The sequence below is a fragment of the Scomber scombrus genome, chromosome 18 (assembly GCF_963691925.1).
Source record: "Scomber scombrus chromosome 18, fScoSco1.1, whole genome shotgun sequence".
NCBI classification, from domain to species: Eukaryota; Metazoa; Chordata; class Actinopteri; order Scombriformes; family Scombridae; genus Scomber; species Scomber scombrus.
In genome coordinates, this window is record NC_084987.1 from 13,570,904 (window position 1) to 13,597,546 (window position 26,643).

General features: G+C 41.9%; 1 long non-coding RNA gene across 1 annotated transcript in view; it reads right to left on the reverse strand.

Moving 5' to 3' along the window:
- Positions 1-10,631: 10,631 nt before the first annotated feature.
- LOC134000212 (uncharacterized) overlaps positions 10,632-26,643 on the reverse strand; it is a 53,171-nt gene continuing 37,159 nt past the window's right edge. Inside the window, exons 3-4 of the long non-coding RNA XR_009927406.1 lie at positions 13,442-13,506; positions 10,632-11,487 (exon numbers count right to left, since the gene is read on the reverse strand). This is a non-coding gene — a long non-coding RNA (uncharacterized LOC134000212). The remainder of the gene's footprint in view (positions 11,488-13,441; positions 13,507-26,643) is intronic.

A 26,643-nucleotide genomic window follows, 5' to 3' on the forward strand; every position in this document is an offset into this window, starting at 1 on the left:
GCACATGCTGTCTATGTTGATTAGTGAGTGAGGAGTGAGTTGTTGTGTGAGTAACTGAGGAAGAATTAGAAAGAACATGAAAAACAAGTATTGTTACTTGCCTGCCACTTGTCTGGGACTTTTACCTTTAAAAAAGGAAGAACAATAAAGCACTTCTATTCATACATCTTTGGCAAACATCTGTACATTTCACAAAGTGTGTTATGGAGGCTATGGTTATGGAGGCTTCATGGTGATCAGGTGATCAGTGTGTGTGTGTGTGTGTGTGTGTGTGTGTGTGTGTGTGTGTGTGTGTGTGTGTGTGTGTGTGTGTGTGTGTGTGTATCTGTGTGTGTGTGTGAGAGAGAGAGAGAGAGAGAGAGAGAGAGAGAGAGAGAGAGAGAGAGAGAGAGAGAGAGAGAGAGAGAGAGAGAGAGAGAGAAAGAGAAAGATTGCATTAAATGTGTATGTAAAATGATTAAATGTACAACCACATAGAGAACGAAGATGTGTTTCAAGGAAAATGTTATCATTCCTGTGGATAAATATGTATGTTTCTATGTGTGTGTCTTGTCTGATGTCATGCAGGTGCAGGGTAAAAATCATGGAGAGAGGAGGTGAAGTTCTGCACATCGTTCATGTTGCAAGAAGGCAGTGGGTGGTAGGGGTGGAAGTGCAGTAGAGATAATCCCCGGCTTTTGCCCTAAGTCCTGTGCACGCTGGGCAGATCAGGGACTGAAGGAGGAGTGGTGCTACCCCGTGGCAGTCTCCCAGCCCCGAGCCTTCCACCTGACCAGCCTGGCAGGCCTGCAGCCTGCAGGCTAGGAGACTCAACCTTCAACTTTGATCAGGAGCTGCTGAACAGTTAAAGGCTAAGTCCGGCTGAATAGACTTTGTGCCTGATGTTGGTGTGACTGTGTCCTGAGCTGCCCCTTGTCCACTCAGCATTAGCATTCTCTAAATTTTCTCTCAAATGCAGAGCCTCTGTTTCCTGATCACCTCAAATACTTCATCACACCCACATTTTAAGTTTCATACTATTTGAAAAATTAGTGATTTGAGGTGTTTAATAGCTATTGTTAGTACTGAGTGAGGATGAAGTGTCCTGTGTATCAATAAGCAGGACAGAGGGGGTCAGTGGGTTAATGCGTTCAGTATGGCTATGCATTTGGCCCTGGGGAGAGATGAAGTTGAGAGGTTAACCCAGGGGTCAGAAGGTCAGGTTACCCCAGAGCACTATTCCAGGCCAAGCCCTGATTCAGCTGGAGACCCTGAGGAGAGACCCCTTCAACCCACACATCACCCTGCATGCAGTTGGGAGCACCAGCTGTGAAGAGGAGCAACAGAGGGGAAGAAGCAGGGAGAGGTAGATGGAGCTCAGCTGACAGGATGTGCTCCAATCCCATGACACTCTTTCAATCCCATCCATCCATCCCACTCTCTGTTTGTTGTCAAAATCATACTATGCATTTTCTATATTCATTTAGAGTTATTTCCCTCCAAAATGTTTTAACATTTTTATGTAGTCTTATATAGCAGCTATAAATTATGCCATTAAATGGCTTTAAATGACAACAATTTCCGAATAGGTTCTGGATGTGAAACCAAAAAGACATTGTGGTGTCACAGTTAATCGGTCCCCCCCAGTGGCAATAAACTGTGTCTCTTCCTCAGCCGGTTTCAACCTCTTGGTAACCCCACCACCACCGCTGTCATTATGGCCATCACAAGAGCTCTAATCATGTGATATGCAAAGCTTGGCTCCAGCTGCAAAGCCACAGCTTCACACCCATGTCCATCGGCTCGCTGAGTGACTCCAACATGCCCTTGTTGCCCTTGTTGTAAACACATAAACAAGAGTCACAGCATAGCTGGTCTGGGTGAATTCTTTGGATGGCTAAGCTGACAGTATTCTGAGTCTAGACCACAAAGTCAGTGATACTTCCCTATTTCCAGTATACTGAATAACTTCTCCCTTGCTTTCCATCTCTCAGGGGAGTTCCCAGGTGTTTTAAATGAGGTTAAGGGTTGAAATGTGAGAAGATTGTATCAAAACAGAAAGAGACAGCTTGACATGACTAAGGGGCATTTAATGGTTTGATTCTCAGTACACACAATGACTTCAGGGTTGTGATCAAACTGAATTTGAATAAGGCCTCTTATATGTCTTTAAGAGATGAACATGGGTTGTGTAATTGTGGGAGATGATAGGTTACTTCAATAATTATGCTGCATTCTCACAGCACAGAAAACCAGAAAATGAAAGTTCAGTGAGAACCTACATACGCTAATTGTGATTTTTACTTAGAAGAGAGAACATTTGCATTGTGTCCCATGAGAAAAAGTGCCTGATCCCAACAGGTGCCAAATTACATTCACCTGTGAAAATGACAATGCCGTTCACATTGCTTCAGGTGTAGATGGGACTATTCAGTAATGACCATTCTCAGGAGGATTCAGTCTGCTTGTTATCCACTGGTGAGCACAATGAAACTTTTCACATCTGCATTCACAGAAAAGGTGAGTCACGCCACGCAGGCATTTCCTAAAAAGTTAAATTAAATCACACCTAATGGAAGCGCACAATCAGAACCACAAAAACACTTTCACAAGTGCTCCTGCATCTTCTCAAGCTGAAAACAAAAATCAGAGTCAACAGCAACCTTGCAACCAGACTTTCAGAAGAAGCTGAAAGGTACACAGTCCATGGTCATGCTCTCCCACACAAACACATCCCCAGAGAGGACACATGGAACTACTGGAAAAAGCTGCACAGTCTTGACTTAGTCATATCAGGCACCCACCCTAAAACACCACTTTACGATTGATGTGTGTGCATACAGGCCCCAGAAAATCAAAACGTGCCTCAGCATATGAGTATGTCACACAAAACATCCATATTCATAGGGTCTGGCCTTTTTACTGCTCCACTTCAGTCCAATCGCCCAATCAGGTTGTATTATGTGTCATACCTTGCCACTGACAGATGCTACTGCAGCACTTACTCCCGAACGCTCAATAACTGGACAAAGGCCAGTGCAATGCTTTCCTCCGTCCAAATAAAATTCCCTTAAATGAGTGAATTCATGTTTGTTTCTGAATACACTGAAAGTAACTCTGGGGAGTAGCAGAGCTCAATTACAGTGTTGTTTTAGCAAATGGACTTGCTGAGTCGTGTCCAGACACTTTTGCACAGCTAAAATGCACAGACCTTAAATTCTAAAAAATACTGCACAGATGTTTTGAAAATCGCCATAAAATGATTCATGATTTGATAGGCTTCAAAATTAGCATCATCGTTTGGAGGACATTAAAGTGTCATCATTGAAGAAACAATACTATAAACTTTGTACTCCTCAATCCCTCTACGTGGACAGTCTAGATTCTGAACATGTAATACAAGTTTATAAGTTTATGAAGTACATAAATATAAGTTTTTCATTTTGAAGGATGACTTTTCTGGGTTTTTTCAGATGGAAATACCCACTCAACTTTTAGCACAGTTTGCTGGCAGTGTCTTCTAAAAATACTTGCTCACTGTAAGTTAGAAAATTGTCCAGATATAGTACAAGCAATGTCATAGCCAGTGTGTGAGATGTTTATAAATGCACTGGACAGAGCAGAGGGACAGACAGTTGTCTGGATAACACCCACAAGTCACACTAGATTCTGCTCTGGAGCCGTTTACTGGCGTCCCAGCTCCAGAGTTTATTTTTTAAACGTTCTGCAGCAGCAACAGTTAGTGCTTCGTCTGTGATTGTCTGTGTGTCTGTGTTTAGCAGAGCGTTTGCAGCAGTCTGTCTCTGTGGCTACAATATCTACTGGCTAGAGAGTTTATATTGGTTTATATGTAACAACATCAGTATGCACAAACCTACGTTTGGTCCAGGTTTGGTCACATGGGAGACATTTTTAGAGGGGTTTGGGAAAACAGCATTTGAACGATAAAACATACATACTCACCAACATTTTTATTTTTGGATTTGAATACATATGGAACACTAATGTGAAGCTACATAATGATTAAAAAAACAACTAACCAATCAGCAAACCCAAAATAATGTGACTATACCCTGATTAAAAACAATAAACATCTTGAAACATTTTCATGTGTTAATTCTCAAAACATGATAAAAGATAGACATAACAAAACATTTGTGCTGCTTATCACATTCATGTACCTGGCAGGACTAAATGCAACTTTACCTATCTGTACCATTTTTAGGAGAAGTACTGACATTTTAACCAGCTGAATACAGATGTTATAATGTTCACATGGTCTTTACAAATTATATTTAATTTAGAAGGAAAAATGAGAAAAGTGAAATGTTAAAACGACAAAATACTTTTAACATGCGTATGGAAAAAAAACATTTATGTTAACAGCCTTTTGGTCTATTATGTGTGAATGTGATAATTACATAACGTGCTACTCATCTTACTGAATATGTGCACCTGAAATGGATTATGTTTAAATATAATATACTCTAAATAATCATGAATGCTGTTGACCCCGGAGCTTTCGAAGAAGTAGGAAGCGTTTTGAATTTCTGGCCAGGACACGGACACGGGGCTCACTGATAAGATCACACATCGTGGGCTACATTTCAAACGGGTTAACATGAAGACAAAGCTGCCTTTGAAATACAAACACAAGTGAAGAAAAAGGCAGAGTCTGCAGTATTTTGAACATCAAACATCAACATAGAAAGAAGACCTAATTTTGTCTTGGATTCCTCAGATTTCTGTCCACAGGATGCACACTGGATTTAACCTTTACCTTTTTGGTATCATTATCATTCATTAACAGTTATTTATACACTCATTAAAATCTCACTAGAGTCATAGCTGCAGTTTCTGTGGCAGAATATTTAATTCAGTTTGTGTTTTCTGTGTATTACATGAACACCAGTTGTTGTGTTGTAAAGCGTCCCATTGTCCAAAACAGAAGGTGGGAAAGTTGATTTAGATTTTTTCCATATCTCTGTTTTGTCCTTGGCTGTGTGCAAATATGACTGTCGAAAAGTTATCCAGATGTAGATACATGTGCAACAGGAGCAAAGCAGCTGAATCAGACATGTGGTGCTAAGGGCCTCACTGGCTGTGTAAACAGGGCCTGACTACCCTCACAGCTGATGGCTATCGACAAGCCCAGACCCAGGAATGACAGGTCTTATCTGAAACTGAGATTGGCTGCAAGATCCATGTCTATATGTGCGTTTGTGTAATACCTACAATATGTTTAAGTCACTCTTTGTTCAAATCTGAGGAGAAATAGGTCAAAACTTTGTGCAGGAAGATGTTGGAGAAACATCCAAGTTGCACACAATGCGGCTGCATAGGTGACACACCACCACCATCTTGTTTGTGCTATCATTGTGATAGATGGCTGTGCGAGTTCACGTTGTTCCTCACCCTTCTGCCAGCTCTACACATCAGGAAACGAAATTCAAGTGCTGCATGTAAAAAGGAACTTTGTGAGCATGGGTCAAGGGGTCACCCCTTTCCCTGACCAAGAGGATTCTTGCAGTGTGTGAGGCAGCAAACTGTCAGATCTGTCAAGCAAAAATAATGAGACCAAAATATATAGTTTTGATTATAGTCATTTTAAAGGGGAGATGTTTCTGCACATTGTCCAGAGAGACAGATAAGCTTACCCAGAGAAAAAGAAGTTAAAGTTATGAAGAAGTGGATATGAAATTGTTTTGATGTAGATTTATCGCATGTGAAACAGGCAGCTTTTTAGATAGATGTATACTTGTTTTCTTGTTGACACTTAACTACACAATTTGATAAGGGTTGTTGTTAAGATCACCTAAAAAAACTGTTTTGTATGTCATTTCTTTTGTATTTTCAATCATCAAATACACAATTTGAAGTATGTGGTCAATAGTATGTAATATTATAGTCTTTCATGCCATCTATTGCATGCATAGGCTACTACTACAAATATTGTTGTCAACTAATTGTGACATTTCTTTCTGACAGTTTCACATGAAGACATTATTTATCCCTGCAGTTGACAGGTTGTCACCTTCTGTCTAAATTCACCAGTTGTATAATGGGACATCTCTATCTGACTCTCTAGAGTATCCCCAGACCGTCAACTAAGAATACAAGTGCCGGCCTGACCTTTGACTTGACTTTTCTTTCACAGACAGAAGAAATGAATAACACTGTTGGGGAAAACAAACCTCTAAAAATTTTAGTGTCTTCCATGTAAATCTAGTCCTTCCTCTTTGCCACTCATTAAAGGTCAAACCATTAAAGCTGCTATGCTGAATCACTCTGTTGGAATTTTTTTCTGATTTTATGGTGAAAAAGGAAGAGCGCAAAAATCATTTGTCATAATTTTCCCCGTTGGACAGATTTGGCTTTGTGGCCAGTCGGCAAACGTTCAAACGTAGCATTCAGCAGGCTGGGAGTGAAGTTCTCACTGAGCGGGGACAACCCAGAGCATTTGAGGTGGTCTCTTAGCTGGAATTCTGAATCCAGGAGTGAAATGGCCTGTCAGAGTGATGTATGATGTAGAGGGGACAGAGGGCTGGCATCCTGGACTTGAGAACGTCTACCAGAATGCTTCATTTCACGCAGACCAGCAGGAAGCACACATGCAAGCAAATTCTCCTTTTCTTTAACACATACTGTTATGTCCAAAAGTCTGAGACCACTTTCCCATTCAAGATAACTAGATAGACTATTGGACCCTACAGTATGTATGAAAAATTATGATACTTGCATAAAGCATAGGTAATAGTCTAACAACAATGCTTTCAGCTGAGGATGAACTTCTAAAGTATAAGGAAGGGGCCTAGTCAGCAATTACTGTAATTCGTTGGAAAGCATTCTTCCAGTCATCATCTGACTTTACAAACATATAAGCCAAATGGCAAATGACATAATCAGAGATAAAAATGTCCGTGATCACTGGCTTCACATATGATGATGTGCTCTACAGTTCCTCTGTCTATAAATATGTCTTTTCTTGTAATCACTTCTCCAAAGACCAGACAGGAAGAGAAATGGAAATGCCTTGCTCATAAGGTCAATCTCGTATCATTCAGCTTTGCCACAAGTAAACCCACATAGCCCCCCCTCACCACCCCCACCACCACTCTCACTCTCACTCTCTTTACAACCTCTTGGCTCTTCTTCTCTGCCATGATTTCAATATTGGACTAACCCCCTCTATCCCGCCCATCCCCACCCCCCAAAACTCTCCCACACCCCCTTGCCCCCACCCAACGCCTTGCCACTGCCTCTCTGCATTGATGCTGATAATTACCACTGAATGGATCTGCAGATTCCCATGGATGTCAGTGGAGCCTTTGGCCTGTTCTGTTGCTCCCCTCCTCCTCCTCCTCCTCATCCTCTCCTGCTTCCCGAGTCTCCCCTTCCACTTCTCAATGGGGATTAAGAGAGAGGGAGAGAGGTGAGGGATGGAGAGGGTGAGAGACGGTGCTTGCCCAGACTGAGGGATGGTTTGCCATGCAACTGCCTCATCTATGTCACCTTGCCAATCAAGGCTGTCACCATGAATAAACCAGAAATGCTACTATGTGTTTTATGATTTTTGGGAACTACATACACTTAATGTCACTATCAATTTGCCGTTATTGCACTGATAAAGTTCTTACTTGGGAAAATACGATCATAATATACTCAAGGTAAATCCCATGACACATTAGAAAGTGAAATCCTTTTGGAAAATAAGTTACCTCCATAAACAACAATTGTGGAAAATACAGAGAAAAGGGAAAGTAGTGGATTCCCACCATTTCTTCTGTGCAAGTAGAGCTGAGTGGGATCGACGTCATGGTCACTGGGAGCCCACGCACCCTCAGCATGCCAGAGGTAACCGATACCCAGTCAGTGCTCATCCAAACTAAAAAACCCACTAAAGCTATGTTTTCTTCTATGGAAGTCCAAGGAGGGGCCAACCCAGCAGCCGGCACACCACAGTTAATCACATCACACCACAGGGAACAGCAAGAAAGGGAAAGCATGAAACTGCAGAGAGGGGCACTTTAAAGTGGGCAAGAGGCTTGGCATGATTGATAAGATAAAGTTAGAATGCTGCATGGGAAGAGCAAAAGGAGAAAGTTATCTTATTTGTCTATTAGGAGTTTGCACCAGCACTAGCATGCACCATACATGACTCTTTAATGCAATATGTAACATTCAACATGAAAGGTGGACCTTTTCCAAGGCCATGTGGTAATTGTGTCATTTTTTCTTCGGATGCAGCTCCAATTTGAGGAAATGGTTTGGAGTCTGTTTAAAAGCGTCTATGCTGCAGGAGTGTTTGGAACCAACAAGGTTTGGCTCCGGGCAGCATGTCAACCTCATTTCAAATTATCCTCATTAACGACAATTCCAAGGGGATATGGCCATTTGTATGTGTGTGATACTCTGGTGTAGAGGGCCTGTAATAGTCCTGGAAGCATACCAGCATGAAAAGTGGCATTTATTAGTCAGGGTCACAGGTTGTACCGCACTGATAGGCAGCCAATAGCAGCTCCTCTGGCTCTGATACTGTGGGAGAACCCAGGATTTGTGTCTTGACGTCATGTACCGATGAGGGGAAGAACACCCCAATTGAGGCCTTTTTTCAAATTGTGAAGGAAGTAAGAAGGAATTAAAAAAAGAAGAACAGGTTTATCTGTGAGAACATATGCTTCTGTTTGTTTTGTTCCCTATTTTAAAAAAAGCAGAGGAGATATATGAGTGTACTAAAAAGAAAGTGTATGGATAAGAGTGAAAATAAAACCTAACTGAGCATGGATTGTGCAGGAGTGACTCCTCTCTATTGACACAATGTCTTCATCAATTAAAGACAATGAATCATGACTTGTGTGCTGTGCATGAGCTCACATGCCAAACACACACACATGCACACTCCTTTCTTCAATCTAATGAGAGAAAAAGTGAGACAAAATGAAACTTGCACCAAAACTTGGCAGAGCCTCAAGTGAGAGCTCAGCAGTCGACACAAGGCTTATGTTTGACATTAAAGGTTTGTGGCTTGACAATCGTTGCTGGAATACTTTCCTTATTGCAGAAAGTTACATCAACACTCCCTATAGAGGAGATGTGGAATAAAGAGGGAAGCCACCAACACAGTGTCCCTCATCCCTCCCCTCTTTCTTTCTCCCGCTATCATTTCCCAAGATTGTTTACTGCAAGCACAAGAGTAACGCTGCCTGAGCTCATTATGGACAGCCAAGTTGCAATATACTGCCAAGTCCTGCCCCACTGCCTGGGCCTAGCTCTGTTGTCTTGGTAACCCAGCATCCAAGAACATGTAGGGGGGGTTCGGTTGTGTGCTGGTGATGTGTTGGGGGGTGGGGGGTCGCATGATGTCATCCCGTGGCATGGAGGGGGCCAATCAAACCCTGAGAAAATTATGTCACCTTTTGTTGAGCTGGTCCATTCAGGGCTATAGAAGTGCAGTGAATTGAGAGCTGCAGAGAGGTCATTTTTTCCCTGCGCTGTGTATGTGTGTGAGAAAAAGCGGGGGAGGGAAAAAAAGGGGAGGCAGGCAAGCGCATTGTGAACATGCTAATGTTGTTGACCATAAGCAGGGCCATAAAGATGTCATGAAGCTCAACTTCCAAAACATCAGTGCCGGGGCCTTCACACTGCCTTTCTTTTGCGGCGTTGACCCCGTCCCCCGCAAATTTGATTCTTAATATGATCCCTATGACGCTTTAAACTACTTGTCAGAACATTGTCAAGCGGCAGAATAAGTGCCTGAACACACTGCAATGAAGCCCAGTCTGCTCGGCTTTGTTTTATCACTGTGAGAAAGACAACAATAAGCAACCCCTTGAGGAATAATTACTCCCTTGGCAACTGCGCAATACAGCACCCATATCCCATCCCTTGCAGGGTATGCAGCTTTCCCCCCTGAGCCAAACCTTATTGAATCACAGCTGAAATTGACAGTGAAAGACAGTTGAATGGGAAGTCACTGCTGAATTCTTGAACGCTCTTAAACTTATTGAAAACAATAGATGTATTTGTGGTGTACACTGGAATGTCTTATATGCAGTTGAGAAGAAACTGCAGGGATTTTTATTTAAAAATTTGTGAAAACTCCCTTGAATGTGACCCATGTTAACCTCATCTCTGACATTAAACGCTTCTATGTTATACATACAAGGTTTACAGAAACTCAGCAGGCTGACACATTTTTCATCGTGTAATCTTATTTCTAGAAAAGTAATTGTAATAAAAGTAAATAATGTTTTTTAAACATAACATTTTGATACCATTTCAAAATAGGCGTGTCATTCACTGTGGTATTACTGAAGTAAAACTCTGGGATTTCCAGTGACTGTTTGGTTTATCAACATTTAAATGTCACGTTTTTCCATTTTCACTTTAAGCTTCACTTTTACCTACCTCGCATTGCCTGAGCAGAAATGAGTGATACAATTCCAGATAGTCCTCAGAAAGTAGCAGATTGGCACATAAAGTACAGCCCTTTTAATACAAGACACACTGGTAATGAGGCCAGTATGATTAACATCAGCAGCACACATATGTACACACACCATGAAAGCATCTTATCAGTAATTGATCTCAACAGACAGACAGAAGTTTGGATATACGTTTTGTTTTTATTTCTGTGAACAGTGTCTCACAGACACAACAAAAGATATGGAATTATAAATCATCATACGAATAAATATCTTGACAGGGTTGTTAACTGATATTAACACAGGCTGCCAATGTGTCACAATGAAATGCAGTGTCAATAGAGGAGTTTTTTGATATGCATTCATCAGCACCTTGGTTACAATGGCTTCTTTGTGATTGCAATTAGCAGATGTCAAATGATGAAATTACATTTCCATGTGTCTGAGTCATCCTTTTAGTCTTTGAGTCATTTTGATCACATGTGTTTTATTTTATTTTACACAATAGACAAGATTTCTTGTGCCCCATGTTAGATAAACTCTGCATATGCTATACTTTGCAATCAAGTTGGTGTTGTTGGTGCTGATCTCAGTTTGTAAAACTAGCAATAAAAATGAAAATAACATCTAATTATTTCCCATTTACAGTTCCAACACTTGTCGATACTGTATCCAAAATAACATAGTAAATGTCACAACTACAGCGTAAGAGCAAGAGTGTGAATAAACACTGAGTATTAAAAGCAGATGTATATATGAGAAAATATGAATCAAGATTGCTTTTAGAAAAAAAAGGCAAACAATATGTCAATCTATTGTGGTAATTACGGTAAACATACAGCATGTTCATTGAGTTTCCTTTAGAGCACATCTCCAGACAGGATTGACTGATCTGTTCCTTAATGTCTCAGCCGGAGAATACACGCCACTGTCCCACTGGGTTCAGCCTCTCCAATTCCAGGTTGCGGGAGCTGGATCCTGAGATTGTCAGTGATGGAGCTCATGCTGTCAGCAGCCATGCCAGGAGCAAACATCTGCTACAGGGAATGCTGGCCTGCAGTCCCAACCACGATTTAGTATGATCCTAGAAACATAATACAGAAACTAATGATTGACTGAGTCCAAAAAACACTTGAGCTTGAACACTGACACGTGTTTTTCATACCCATACTAAAAAAAATTGGAGGTTTATTATCTCTGATCACATTTCTTTTTTTAAAGTTAAGAGTGACAGTTGAACCAAGTAACTTCCAATAACCAGCAGAACAGATTTGGCTGCTTTCACAAACTCCACACAAAAAGAGCTGGGGGATTCAAAATGGCATTAAAAAGTTACAGATGAAAAACCCAGAGCCTCATCTACAGCTGAAATTATCATATTAATAGTCGTGGCAAAAACCAGGCTGTGTGTGTTGCTTCAAGCAATGTGGATACAAATCACCAGGCCTGCTCACAATGCAGCTGCAACTAGCAACTTTTCAGGCCAGAAATGTAATTAAGATGTAACCACTTGTATTGTTTCAGGCCAAAAAAGTCCTGATTAGAGAGATATGTCTCGTTTCAATGATTAAAGAAATTAATTTCTTGTGAACAGTTGTGGGAAAGGATGCATGTGAAAACTGTTTTATATAGAGAACAACAGCTGGATGAACGTTTTGTTTTCTTACAACAGCAGTGCTGATCAGTGTACGACATCTGCTTTTGTAACAACAAAGTCTGAACATCCCGAGGTGAGGTAATGCAGGTAGGTGGCCCCTTGACAACCCCAGCTCTGCCTTACCTGTGCTTGCATATAACCTCCCACAAAATTACATTACGTTGTCTGCCTCCACAAACCACTGCACTCAACCCCCGTGGTTGTCATGACAGCAAAGTGGCAGGACTGGACTCTCCCGTCTGTTTTTTGCCCGAGGAAGGAACGACGTGTCAGAGGATAAGTAGTCATCCATCAATGTTTCTCATCTTCTTTATGCCTGTCTGCACCTCTGAGCTGGTTTACCTGTGAGGAGTCACGTTCCACCAGCGCACAGGATGTGGCCTCACTCTCGTTCTTTTTCTTCATCTCCCTTCTCCTGGGCCTCACATATCATCACTGCTTTCCAGCTTGCTTTCACCTACCCTAAGTTACCACCACTCTGTTGTTCTTATTACAAGCTCTGACTATACCATCATTTCACAATCTATGCTTTTTCAGCCTCACCTCTAAATAATCTTTTTATTTCTCTATCTCTCCCTTTTGCGCTGCATTCTGGCTTTTCCCTTCCCACGTTTCTCTCTTATGCCTCACCTTGGAGCAGTGCCAGTAGAACAGCATCAGCACACAGAACCAGGTTCCAACCTGCCTCTCAATCTCAGCCTGCCCGTGTATGCATGTCTGTGCCTGGGGCTACCACTGAGGCCGGCCCCTATCACCCTCCCTCATCAGCACATCTACTGTACCTGTCTGCTGGCACCCTGCCATCCACACACACAGTTCCCCTTCATTTACTGAGAGCACCAGGTACGGGGAAAAAAAGGAGATAATATATGCCCAAAATCTATAGAAAAAACTACTCATTTTGGGGTCAAGCATGTTTGACCTCCACTGAGAACACCCGTGGCCACCCTGAGAGGTGCACATATACAGTACGACTCATTCAGCCTGCTGGCTACCCCGCAAAATCCCATCAACAGGTTGCTTTGAAGGCCACCGACTCTGTGGTGGGCCATCAAAGCATATCTTCATTCATTTCCACTGAAAGGATCTGAGGCTCCTGAGAGAAGCTGTGTTTGAAGTGATATCTCTGTGCCACTGCATTCTTTACTGTGCTGTCATGACTTGAGTTACACAATAAAAAAGCAAGAACATGGGCAGAAAGCCAGTACCACCACCCTGATCATGTCTCAAATATATGTGAACTACCACTGCTACATCTGTCAGATCAGTGAACATACCATACTCTGGTTGTTTATAAAAACTGTCAGTGTGCATAATAGGACTGCACTTTGTGTGATCGAATATTCCTCTAAATGTAGATCAGACAAAAAAACATCATTACCTGTTGAATCTCTTGAGATCATGTTTCCATTAGTCAGCTTCTTCCAGGCGCTCACCTGAGATCATCTAAAAAATATAAAGGACGGGGAAAGAAAATGATTCAGAGAGGGGCTCATTCAAGGTTAAAAAAAGACAGGGGAATCAAATTTAATTCAGTCCTGCTATGCCCAAACTTGCATTAACGCTTCAGCAAACATTTATTTTTCTTCAGCACAACTAGAGAGCAAACAGTTTGTTATTGCAGTGAGAGTCAGGAACCTATGGGATCACAAAATAAATCAGAGGAATTGTGGGATGATTACCTTCGGAAAAGAAAAAAAATGTTTCTGTCACTCTGCCATCATCATTGTTCAATCAAAATTTAGGAATATGCCCTGGAGAAGTGAGGTTTATTAGTTTCAAGTGTTACTACAAGTTGTCCCTCAACAGCTTTGTCGTCCTACCTGACGCATTATTTTTGGGGCTCTTGTTCAGACAAATCTGGTTTTATACTGACCAAATGACTCAAACCTCCTCCGGTATCTTCACAGAACATTTAAAAAGTCAAACCTAGAGTAGTGACATAGATCACTGCGGTCTGTTTTATGTAAATCTAAGGTTTCAGTCGAGTTTTGCAGTACCTGGCAGTCCAGGAGAATGGAAGCAATCAAAGTGGCTTTTCCATTCTACCGTTTCAAATGATGTGGTGTGCTGGTTTTTATTTAATAAGGTTAACAGGTTCAGGTAGATATTGAATTGAGGAAGTTGCAGGTTTCTCTACATAGACAAGTTTTAGAGTCAAGCTATAGAGCTCTGGACCAATGACAGCCTGGGTCCCTCCTTATCCATTCACAGACAAAGGTGCTCTCTGCTGCTGAGTTTCACTGTCCCAGACCTGTTACCTAGGCAACAAGTGCACTGTTTCGGAGTGACACAAAGCCTGAACTTAAGAACCTCCTTTCAGGTTGAAGGCTCCAAGAGTTGAGGGGAAAACAGCAATAACAGGACGGTGGGGAGAGAAACTGAATACTTGCAAATTGCTTCCCAGAGTTTCTGGAGGACATGGTAAAATGATTCTTTCTTTCCTCTCCCTTTTAAAATACCTTTCCCTGGCATCAGGCACCATATGTAGTTGTGTGTGCTAGTCCCATTTCTTTTATATCCCTTCTTATATTTCAGTTTTTTCTAGCTATCATACTGAGCTAAGTGAGTTATCATGTACACCAGTAGGCTGGAGCTACATGTGGCTGGACTAAGCCTCCAGATGAGGTAATGTTTAGAGGGCTGGCGAGCCAAGAGAAGGGCTGGTCAGGTCTTGATTAGCTCAGGGGTAGGGGCTCCCTCTAATATTGGACACCCCTTTGTGTGGTGAGATTACTACCTTATGAAAAACTGCCCCTGCTGACACGCCTGATGGGATCAGAGCTTCCTGCCCGCTGCAACGTCCTGCTTATGAGCTCTCCTCAGATATGAGAGAAAACACACAGCCAAACATCAAGCACACACAACTGAACCTTTCAGAAGAGGCAGACATGAGCAGTGAGAGATCATACACAAGTTCTGTACATGCTTAAAAACCCACCAGCTAAAGCGTGCACAAACAGCACCTCCTAGGGCCTTCTCCTCTCCACTTGTGTATGTGATGACCACAACTGATGACCCCCAGATGGAAAACAACCTGCATTTATTAACAAGGCCAGATGACACACAAACACACACTCATGCTCGCTGACTTGCTTTTAATGTGGTTGTCTCCTCCGGCCACTGTTCAATGAAAATCACATGATGGACCACATCCAGCTCTGAAAAAACAACCGAGAATCTCCACCCCGAAAAAATATCAACAAACAATGTTAAAAAAAAACAGAGGATTCAGAGGCAAAGCTTTCAGGGGATTTGATCCTAGCAGTCTTCTAAAGAGGGCTGGGGCTATAGGATGATTTCAATTATTTGATATAATTTCTGATGGTCTATTAGTTCAAAATAATGCTCTGATTATTTGAGATGTGTAAACAGAAAAGTTGCAAACAAAACCTGCAACAGAGCTGTACTTCTTTCCAGATGTGTAATTGATTGTTAATTAGCAGTGCTTTACTGTCATGTAACCTTTCCCAAATAAATCTTATTTAAAACTAATAACTGCAGAATAAATGCAGCAATCTGGTTTGTTCAACCACACAGCAAACTTCAACACCTTTCTTTTTCTACTGTTTAGAAGCCTACACTAACAGAAGTTTGTATTTCTGCACTTGCAGTGCACTGAAAACAAATAAATACTTGTAGGTGTACACACATAAGCATGCGAGCACACACACACCAGTAAGGGACACTGGCACAACCTTGCGCCAGTGGTCCTTTAAACCAGTCATGTGAAACGACCCGTTCCTTTCTGCAAATCAGATTACATCTCCGAGCTGAGGCCTGCAAGTTCACGCACACATTTAAAGCTTGGGTCCATGCAACCACACACACATGCACACACATAGCTTAATCAGATTTTGTCCCACAAACCTGCTTGTCTTTTTGAATGTGTGCTGCCAGTATCAGCCAGGCCCGGAAATACTGGCTAAAAATATGCAAATAAACTTACAGGATGCAGTAATACAAGGTATGTCTGTACTACAGTATGTACTTGATACTGAATTGAGCTAAGGCTGCAGATTTCCTTAAATAAGTGTAAAACTAAACAATTTCTTTGTCAAAGAAAATCATAGAGGGCTTCGATAAGCCTCCTTTCAGCAGAGCTTGGCTGCTGTTTGGCAGCTCTGCGATGGAATGAGCACATGTGGAAACATGTTTATAGAGTGTTTGGCAGGAATGCAAATGATAGATGATTCGCAAATTATTCAACCCCTATTCAGGTTACCAAGCACTGATGTGCTAAAGAAGGGAAATCACACTGGTTTCTTTTGCTTAAATCAGTGTCAAATTTGCCCAGTTCAATGAAATATTTGCAGGTAAATAAGTCCAAAATGGTTGAATAAGCACTGTGCATTTCTGGCCTGAGTATGCAAATACTTCTTTTTGCTTCTAAGGTGCTTAATACTTTTGATGTCTCTGCACTTTTTAGCCTTAGTGATCAGACTTGCAACTACTCATTTTTTGTACTGAGTCTTTCAGCCTAAGTCACAATGTAAAAGAAGCTGGTTGGCTCACTGCTGGTGGACTGGTCGGCTTAATCAAACCCAGACAGTTGGAGGAAATACAAGTCTCTGTTCTTACAGGATCTACATTAGGCTCCACACTGCTAATCAGAAAGCACTTCAACTACATCAGCATGTTCCCCTGGCCCAAGCAAAAACTAAAGCTCATTTGTCTTTACAGCTTCATGAAGACACTTGAATTACGTCTCCATCAAGTTTGGAGAAAAACAATAGCTGCTGTCTTAGACTAAATCATAACCAACAAATGTTGCCCTTGGTACCATACAGGTCAGAGGGTGAAAAGTTGTGGGTGGCAGGAAGCTGAGACAGCAGCGCCTATAATGGAGTATCAGGAGTGCCAGCTCAACTCATGTTCAACTCAAGCGGGTCAGTCTCTCTTCACATTGACATCTGAGAAGAATAGTGATGGCGTCCGGCATGGAGGGGAATTGAGAAGCAGAGGGACCGCGCCCTGGGTTAGATTGCACTGGATGCTCAGATAAGAGGACAGGAAAAGGCAGATTGGGGCAGGGCAACAGGGGAAGCTGGCTGGGGCTACTGTTACCCCAGGAAGAGCTCACTCATCCCTCAGATCACCTGCCACACCTGGGGAGGCCAGGATCTGATTCAGTCACACAATCCCATCGGGCCAGGAGTTAAGAAGTGGTCGCCAGAGCCTTAGATTGGACTTAATGTGAACAGATATAGGGTAACTTCTGCAGGTACGTGCATAATAAATGATTGTAGTAGTGCTTCTGCATGTTTTGGCCAAGCTAATACAATTATGTGTCTACTCTGTGTGTCTATCTAAATTATAGCTAATCGTTTTCCAAAGCATACAAAGTTTTGAACATTCTAGGCACCCATTGGTTTTCCATTATTTATAGCACAGAGACACAACTTGCAGATACTTTGAACGCAATTTACATACATTTTAATCTTTTAAGTTCTCTACTAAGTTACTAGACTATTTTGTGGTTAAAACTCCTCTTTTTGGAGCCTTCACAACACCCTGACATCGAGGGGGAAAAAAAGAAAAATAGATATTTTGTTATCTCTGTGACAATTTAGAAAATTAATGCAATTCTGGCAGCTGCTGTGTAAAGTGATTTCAGTGTACAACACCAGGTTGATTTTTAAACTTCAATGAAATGACTGAAAACTAGTCATATCTGCTGGGTAAAGCCTCTAAAATATAAGGATTTGCTACTCTGTTTCAGTATACCATTATAAATGATATATATTATGAACAGTTGGTCAGACAAAAGCAGAAATGTGGGGCTTAGATAACTTACTTTATGATGTTTTTTGCCTTTATGGTTTACACATAAATGCTGTGATGTAACTAAAGAGGCATATGGTCAGTCTTACAGCAGACACACACACACACACACATCGGTAAAGTAAACCACAATGCAGTATCTTCATCTGGAGTGCATTTCCTGTCCTCCGGATTGGTATATGGCTGCTGGGTCCTGTTTTACACTATTGCATCTCTCTGCATTATATTTCCCAACTTGCAAAGAAACAACGGTCTTACAACTGAAAACAGGGCAGAACTTTCTAGGGCAATGTGATGCACTCCACACATCTGGAAAAATCCCATACGGTGGATTATCTTGGTTTAGGATATAGCTTTGACAAGCACAGTTCCCAGTTTCATTAAATTCTCTCCAAAAGAAGCAGAGAGGTGCAATCATCAGTGTCATACACTGACCCAGAATTCAATCTGGAATGGAAATTTAAGAGAAGTTAGTTTACAGCAAGCAGCTCTTTGTTCAGACAACTCTATCCTCCTCTTTAGAAAAAAAATAAATAAATAAAATGTGTGTGTCGAATTTTACAAGGTGAGAAGTGAGAAGACTTTGACCAAGACCTATCATCCTATCTGAAACAAAAATGTCACCATGTGATCTTTTATCACTTTTTTAACCCAGTAGAAGTAGTGACCAGGAGTGGTCAACAGGAGCTGTGAAATGTTAGTTTAAGCAAGAAGGTAAACAACCTCTCCCATGGTGGGCCTGTATCCTACACAGAGTAAGCACATGTTTCCCATTGTGGTTAAAAGGGAAGGGGATTAAAGTGTAGTGCAGCCGGAGCCACAGCCATACACCCCATGGTGGTATCACAGTACTCTCAGGTCTTTCAGTACTGCTGATGCAGCCCAGTTGAAAGTGGCTGGTGTTAGGGTGAAGCCATGGCCAGGTCTATCAGATGAACCAGTCAGGATCCTCTAGAATTGATTTGAGGCCTTTCCTTGGGGCTAAGGAGGCAGGCATGTTAACATCCTGACAGAACTGGCCCACTCACACAAACACAGGGTGGCTAAGGATTATGAGAAGGTGTTGAAATGGAGCGGATTTCGCTTTTCAGAGGCCCAATACTGTCCCTGTGAAAAAGAGATCACCTTCAAAACTCATATTAAAAAAACAGAAACAGAACTAGAGAAAGAAAGAGATGAAGTATGTTAGAATTAAATAAGGAAAGAAATCTGTTTAATGGACATCAGTTTAGGCTGCCAAATATGAAGTTTTCACCCTACGGCCTCAGGTTCAAATAGGCCACATTCAGGTACCACAGGGGACAGTTCAAGCAGGAGACTGTGACTGTGCAGCCAATTAAAAGACACTTTAAAAAGGCAAATAGTGCAAGGGGACATTGAGGAAGATATGCATAGTCGAGCATATCTGCACTTACCAAAAACTGCCAATTAACCAACACCCCATGAAGCTGCACATGGAGAGCTTCCATGTGCAGTGAGTAAAAACTCTTTCCGTGCAGGGTAAAAAGAGATGTAATGGGAGGGTCGAACATGCACCCTGTCACACCCAATATTGGTGTTTCTACTAAGTGCTTTGTGTGAAGTTGTATTTGAGGGTTTACCAAGCTTGAGTAAATCCACATCTAAAAAAGTCATGACTGGTCGACACGCTTTGATTATTCAATTATTGAGCCTATTTAAAGGATCTCAACTACATGAAGCTATTGACAGGAGTCGGAAAGGGAAATGTTCAAATGACACGTTTTACTTGCAGTGTTTGTAATTTTCTTATGAAGATATGTGACTACTTGGACATGTGACAAATTACTTGAGACTTGAGTTGGACGCTTGAAGCCTTACACATATCTGTTCATCCTTACTACACAGTGCTCAGTGAGATGGAATTGTCACTGACATAAGTTTAGGTCAAGTATTCCAAAAAATGATGAACTATCTCTTAACCTTTTTGCCTCAAAGCCCACACCCATAAACATAGATAATTACATACTATATGCCTGTCAGTCTTGCCTTGTTGGTGTATCCGCTTCAGTGTGTGCTTATGCTTAAAGGCGAGGAACTGGGATGTAGGGATTCTGTGTCGAGCTTAAGTGTTTGTGCAGATTTGCAGGACTTTTTCACCCACAAAAACTGTGTGGGTGAGAGAGTACGGCATGTTAATGAGCATGTGCGTGGTTGTGTTTTGAAACTGGAAACAGATTTATGTAGTGTTTGGGATCAGCTTTTTAAAGGTCACACTGAACAAGTTAGCTTTGCTCAATAAACCCTGTTCCCTCTCCGATCCAGGTGACTCAAGGCCAATAGTTTCACGACACACGGGACAAGACGCAAACACCACTCTGATCACTTTCTCCTCCTTATTGACATCACTAATTTCCGATTCCAATGACGCCACGCTGACATTCAGTGTATTTGATTAATTGGTTCCTACAGGGCTTTTGTACTGTTCCATTCCTGCATCATTATATCCAAATATGCCTCCAACTGTAAGTACGGCCACATAACAAGATACCATGGCACTGAATAAGATATTAGTCACGGTCACAGAGTTTTCCTATAGACACTGATCACAATGTTACATGGCAGTTAGAGGGGATATCTGTCAAACTCCTTTGATTTAAAACATCTTTCATTGACAGATGTGAAACACACTTAAACACACATTCATGCATTGACACACAAGCCTACAAACCTGCCATTGCATGCAGATGTGGGTGTGTACGAATAGTCCAAGCACATATTAACAAATGCAAACACCACAAGCAATGCATGCAAAACTCCTAGCGTAAATGTCAAGGACTGCAGTGGTGGAACAAGGTGGGTTAAGGAACACATCAAGGCTAATCCAGCCAGGGATTAGGAGTGGGCAAATATCACCAATAATAAACAAATGACTAACATTCCTGGTGTGTGTGGTTACAAGCCCCTGGGCTCCAATTAGAACCCAACAACGTCTGGATCCAATCCCTGCTGTTTATCAGTCAGAGTAGAAGCTGCCACTGGTGAAACCTCCATGACAAACACTTGGGGGACGAACCTAGAGACCAATCACTCCTCTCGCTTTGATTTACAGCTCAGACCTCAAAGTACTCAGTTTGATATTCAGACTGAAATGGCCATTTTGTTGCCACTCCAATGTTCACTTTAACACTGTGTACTTGTTAGGAATTTTCTGAAGGGTGGCAATTTTACTTTTTCCTGACCAATTTCCAGTAACAGCCATAAATCCTGCCATCCATGCTATGAGGCTTGTTCCCCCAGCTTTGGAACAATCTGTGAAATTTACTGAATCTCAATTATAATTCATAGCAAAATTACAAATGGGATTAGATCATGTTTGAATCAGTAATGTTCAGGGATTATGAGTTTGACAATTTACTTTTAGGGATTGGGATTTGGTTAAGGTCTGGTGAGGACTATATCATTAAAACTGCAGTTTCAGTGCCAGAAGATCAATTATTTTACTTTGATGAGCAAATTATGTAAAAGTGGCATTCTATGGAGATCTATGTTCTAATCTGAGGACAAGTCGGCACTCAAACAAACTGCATCCTTGACAGTGAGACTAGGAATATTTTAGCCATGATGTAGATTTCTCTTGGATGGGACTGTAGTTTACTGTATAAAACACATGTTACTATAATTTAAAACAGTGATTGTATCTGAGGGATCCCTCTACATCTTGATTAATGTAGATCAGAGTTGGACCGGCCTTCTGAGATAAAATAACAAGGAAGTGCTTTAGTGCTGATCTTTCCAGCATTACCAAAAATGCTGAAAACTGGGCAAGGGAGAGACACAAGAGCAAAAGGGAAGAGGGCAGTGTTTATAGAAGTGGGCCTGTGACCTGAAGGTTGCAGCTTGATCCCTGGACCAGGGTGGGAAAAATGAAAAAACGCTGCTCGGTGACCAGCAGGTCAGATTGTGGTTGAACTGGGCAGCTTCCTGGTGTGAATGTGTATAACTTTATGAGTATGGTCAAGTTGTTCTTTCAAAAGAGATCAATCAATACAAGTGAAAAACCGAGAGATGGGTGAAAGAGAAGAGGAAGATGGAGAAAGATTGAAAGTGAGGGATGAGAACCTAAGTGATGAAGATGACACAGAATCAGTAAGAGACAAATGGAGGCAGCGAGACAGATGAACGTATGCCTGCCACGAGTCTCGTTGAATTTATCTCTCTGTTTTTATAAACTCAAATTAATTTCAGTCAGTAAAATATGCTTTTAGTTATTTGCTATTTTATTGTATTAATTTGAATTTATTCCAAAATTACTTGCAGTTTAATACATCATGAGCAGTGATTATCAGTGATTAAACGACCGCAGAAATATAGCAGATTAATTGATTGGTTGATCGACAGGGAATCAACCGACAACACTAACTCTGATGGCCATTTTTCGCTGTTACCTGACATTTACAGACTATGATTACTGGTAAAAATAACTGTCAAGTTAATCAATTATGAAAGTCGCAGCCCTTGTTGTTCCAATCAGATTAAACTTGGTAATGTTACAAGTTTAAGCCCTGCCAACAAAAACTTTGACTGACTATGTTGTCATTCACTAAAATTCATGGGCAGAAATCGAAGAGTCTGGAACCATGCTACAAAGTCCTCACGCTCAAGGGCAAGACGGAATTTATAACACAAAAAGTCAACACCAGAAAGAGGGCAGAATGGCACACTTGTTGAGCATTATTGACAAAATATTGATTGCTCGTCTTGGCGTCACCATGGAGATTATTGCAGACCAATGCTGAAGATGGGCCATAAATAATGGGCCATGAATTCCTTTAAGTAGTAACAGGCTTGGTTAATCAGCAGTGTGTGATGAAACTGAGATCAAAGGTAAAGCAGTGAAAGCAGGTTGTAATTTGCTTGGTGCAGTTTTCTGCAACAAGGAAATTGTGCACAAGAGGAGAAAGGGCTCCCACTGGAAATGCAGACACAGCAACATTTCAATCTCTCCCTCTACCAGCTCTTTTGTGTTATATGACATCAGATGAAACACTCCACTAGGTCTAAACTTGGGTGGATGTTCAGAGGCTCTAATCCCACCATGTAAATGTGAGTGTGTTTGTATGTGTGCTGAGAAATAGTCTTCCCTTTGCTCTAATCCACCTTTTTTGTTCCGGTCCACTGTTCAGATTCAAGGTGGAAAAATGCCGAGACGCCAGTGTTTTGCCTTCTAAGTCTGTCTTGCCCACAGTGCTTTACCTGCTGAGCACAGTGACTCACCAAGCCTGAAGGATTCTGTTGCTTTAACCCTGTCCCCAAGCATGTCCCTGGCCAGCACAAAAGCCATCTGGGGTGCGGCTGAGAGCTTTAGCAACAAAATAACTCTTTCAATCTGCACTCTGCATGGTTCTGACTGCAGGGCGTTGGGGTCGCCAATGCCAAGACTCTTACTGGACCCTCCTCCTCCTTCTCCTCCACCCTTCTAATCCTGGCCTACATGACTGACTCCAACTGAAAGCCCCACACGCCAGAGGTGGGAGCCAAAAGCACTGAGATTCAAAAAAGACCACCTGCTCATCAAACTAAATTGCACTCACTGAAGGCAATGGGGAATAGAGAGAATGAAAAGGAAGGGAGCAAGAGAAAAAAATGCATAAGAATAAAAAGAAAGACAAGTCAGTGCTCTCCCTCTGTGATCTTGGCAGACAAAAGAACAAATTACATTTCTGCGTCATGGCACCCGAGGGTCAAAACCTGCATAGGGTCCCACTCAGTACTGTTTGTGTGTGAGTATGTTGATATAGGTTCCATCAGTTCCCACAAGAGAGCCAGAGTGGTGCACAGACCTACCTTTCAGCCTTTCATCTAGGCTTCTTTTGTATTCTGCTACACTTGGTCTGTTGTCTTTCTCCTCTATTGGGCAGAATTGACTGTTATTATTCCAAACAGCATTATCTTTATTAATGCCACAGGTCTCAGGACTGTGCACTCCCTGGGAGCCGGGTCTGGACAGAGCTGCAACCAATCTCCCTAGATAAAAGCTCAGCAGAGAGCTGTATGCAAGCCAGACAGCTTGGACAGGCCTTCATCCTCCCTCCTCGTTCTCAGAGAGAGGTATAGACCCTACAAAGACTAAGATATGGCTTTAATCTTAGCACTTTGTATCAGACAGAAACATTTGAACTGAGAGCAGCTCTCTACACGGCTATCAGAAGTCACTTCACATTTAGTCAGAACAAACAAATTGTATTATTAGCAAAAATACAGTTCTATTTTTAAAATTGCAAATAGAAAAATCCATCAATCCATAATGGAAAAGTTAAAGTAAAAAATAAAACCAGGAAATTAGGGGAAAGGTTTTGGAGTCATGAGCGAACTATTCAGTCGGTAAGTCATGAAACTATATCTCCTGGTGCTAAAGAAAACCACCCAGCACAGTTTATGAGGGTGCCCTCAACTTCTGCTGTGGCTTATATTGTTGGTGGCTTGTATGTTCTTGGAGCTGAGGCCATTTCACGAAGTCAGCCGTGCATGACAAGTTATTTTAAAGATGGTGTGGAGAGCTGACGTGTGGCCAGGCCAGGGCAGGGCAGCGGCTGGGGTCTCAGCTTAGTGCCTCAAGCCCCTCGCTCCACTGGTCACACAGCATCAGCTCCCGGCCCGAGCCCGGACACTGATTTATGGGACAGGGGGATTACCATCAAACCAGCCGTGAGGACCACCCAGATGGTGGCACAGGACGACAGCCACACAAACACACACATGCACGTAAATTCAACTACTTACACATTCACACATGCACTTATACGTACCTTTTTTCACAGGTATCCATAGAAATCAACATGGTTAAACAAATACCCGCTTAAATGCAAACAAAAATCAAACAAACAAAAAAAAAACTTAAATGTAGTTAATATTAAAAATCATATATATCATAAATAACCAAGCATGAAAAGCTGCACATGCCATTGGTAACTGCTTTGTTAAACACTCAAGTGCAGTAGGATAAGTTAGCTGAGGCCTCCTCATTACCACAAAACAAGAGAGGCAGTTTTGCTCATCAGAGTTTTTATGAAACTGCAATATATGCTTGGTTTAGAAAAGTAATTCTGCTCAATCATGTCATTTTTTTCCTTCCACTCACTTATGTTTGCATAATGCATAATTGAAGACTGACGACTTGTGTAATTTTCTATCTCAACTGACACACATCCAGAGCAAGAGCCTTCCATGTAGTTACAGATGGGAAGCAGAAGCCAGGCACAAATTCTGGCTTTTATCAAGTCTGCTGTTAATTCTCTGAAATGGGTGACATTCAACTTGACCATGATGTTTAATTATTCACTTTCCACTTTTCTCAATGCAGGTCTGGACTCCTCTCATTCTCATTCCAAATGCATTTACCATTCTTAATACTTTCCCACCAAGTCACATTTTCATCCAAGAACATGTGCAAATACACTGAGCAAAAGAGGAAAAAGGGAAGAAAAGCACATATTTCTCACTTGCCAGGGCACAGCATAACTCAACCTCAAGGCACCAGTTGGATGAGCTGAACAATAAGATTCAATGACAAATCGGACATGGTGCATTCCTTGGGCAAACACTCACCTTATAAAGGGAGACAGGTAGGCAAACACTCACCTGCCCTAAGCTAATAACGCGTGTGGAGGCAAACACACAAACACACACACATGCACACACTTGCTTGTCGATACACTGAGACAATGATGGGAATAAAAACTCCACAACACTCTGTTAGTTTAAAGGTAGGAGCTGATTTGCTCATAAAAACAAAACATAAAATACAATGAATCTCAGATCACAGGGAGACACACGTAGCATTTTTATAAGGAAAATAACTTTTCCTGTACATTGTGAAATCAAGTACCAAAGAGGAATATGTATTACTGTGCTATGTGAAAAATGGAAAAACTGGCACACAATTATAATGCATATGGTACACCCTCAATCTGTTTAAGGTTTCTCTTCATCATTGCACTGCAAAAATAAACAAATTGAATGATTTCAACCAAAGCCAGCACAATGGTTGCGGGAGGAGGATTTAAGCAGCTTTTGCAAAATATAATAAGTTGCAAATTATAAACCACATATAGGTCTGGCCCAACTAATACAGCATAGCCTCCTCAAAATGTGTATATGCATGTATGCACATGCATGTTCATGTATGACCAAGTGTGACAGTGTTGTGGTGTTGTTTATGTGTGCTTGTGAGTCAGTTGTGATGACTGTCCTCTCTTTCCTACACACATTTTCCCTTAAGGCCTTCTTTCCCAGCAGAGCAAAGCTCCGGTGACAGCACCGCTCCACTCAGTGGGATGCACCCTCAACACTTCCTGATCATGTGATTCCATCAAACTGGCTTTTGATTGGACAATCGGAGGCGGAGAGGATGAAGAGAAGGAGGGCGGAGGGGGTGGCAATGCTGGCAGCGGACACATGAGAGAAAACAAATTCCTGCCCCATTGCCATGGAGATGAGTCAACAGCAGGTTGGGGGAGAGCAGAGGGGGCCGGGGGTTGTGGGGCACAGGCTGACCTGCTGTAGTTAACAATTCATCCCTGTATCCGGCTCCCAAATGATTGGGCAAACACAGAGTGCTGTGGAGTCAAAAGGGCCCCAAGGGGCTGAGAGAGGGGCATCACCCTAGGGTGACACACTGACAGGCACACACTGGTTGGTGGAGGGTGGACCAGCTGAAAGAGGGAGTAAGGGATAGGAGGCACCAGCAAGAGGGAGGGGGCCTGATGGGATGTGGAAGAGTACACTGAGTACTGCAAGCTACAGCACAGGCACAAAAAGGAAATGAAGGCTGTGGCTTTT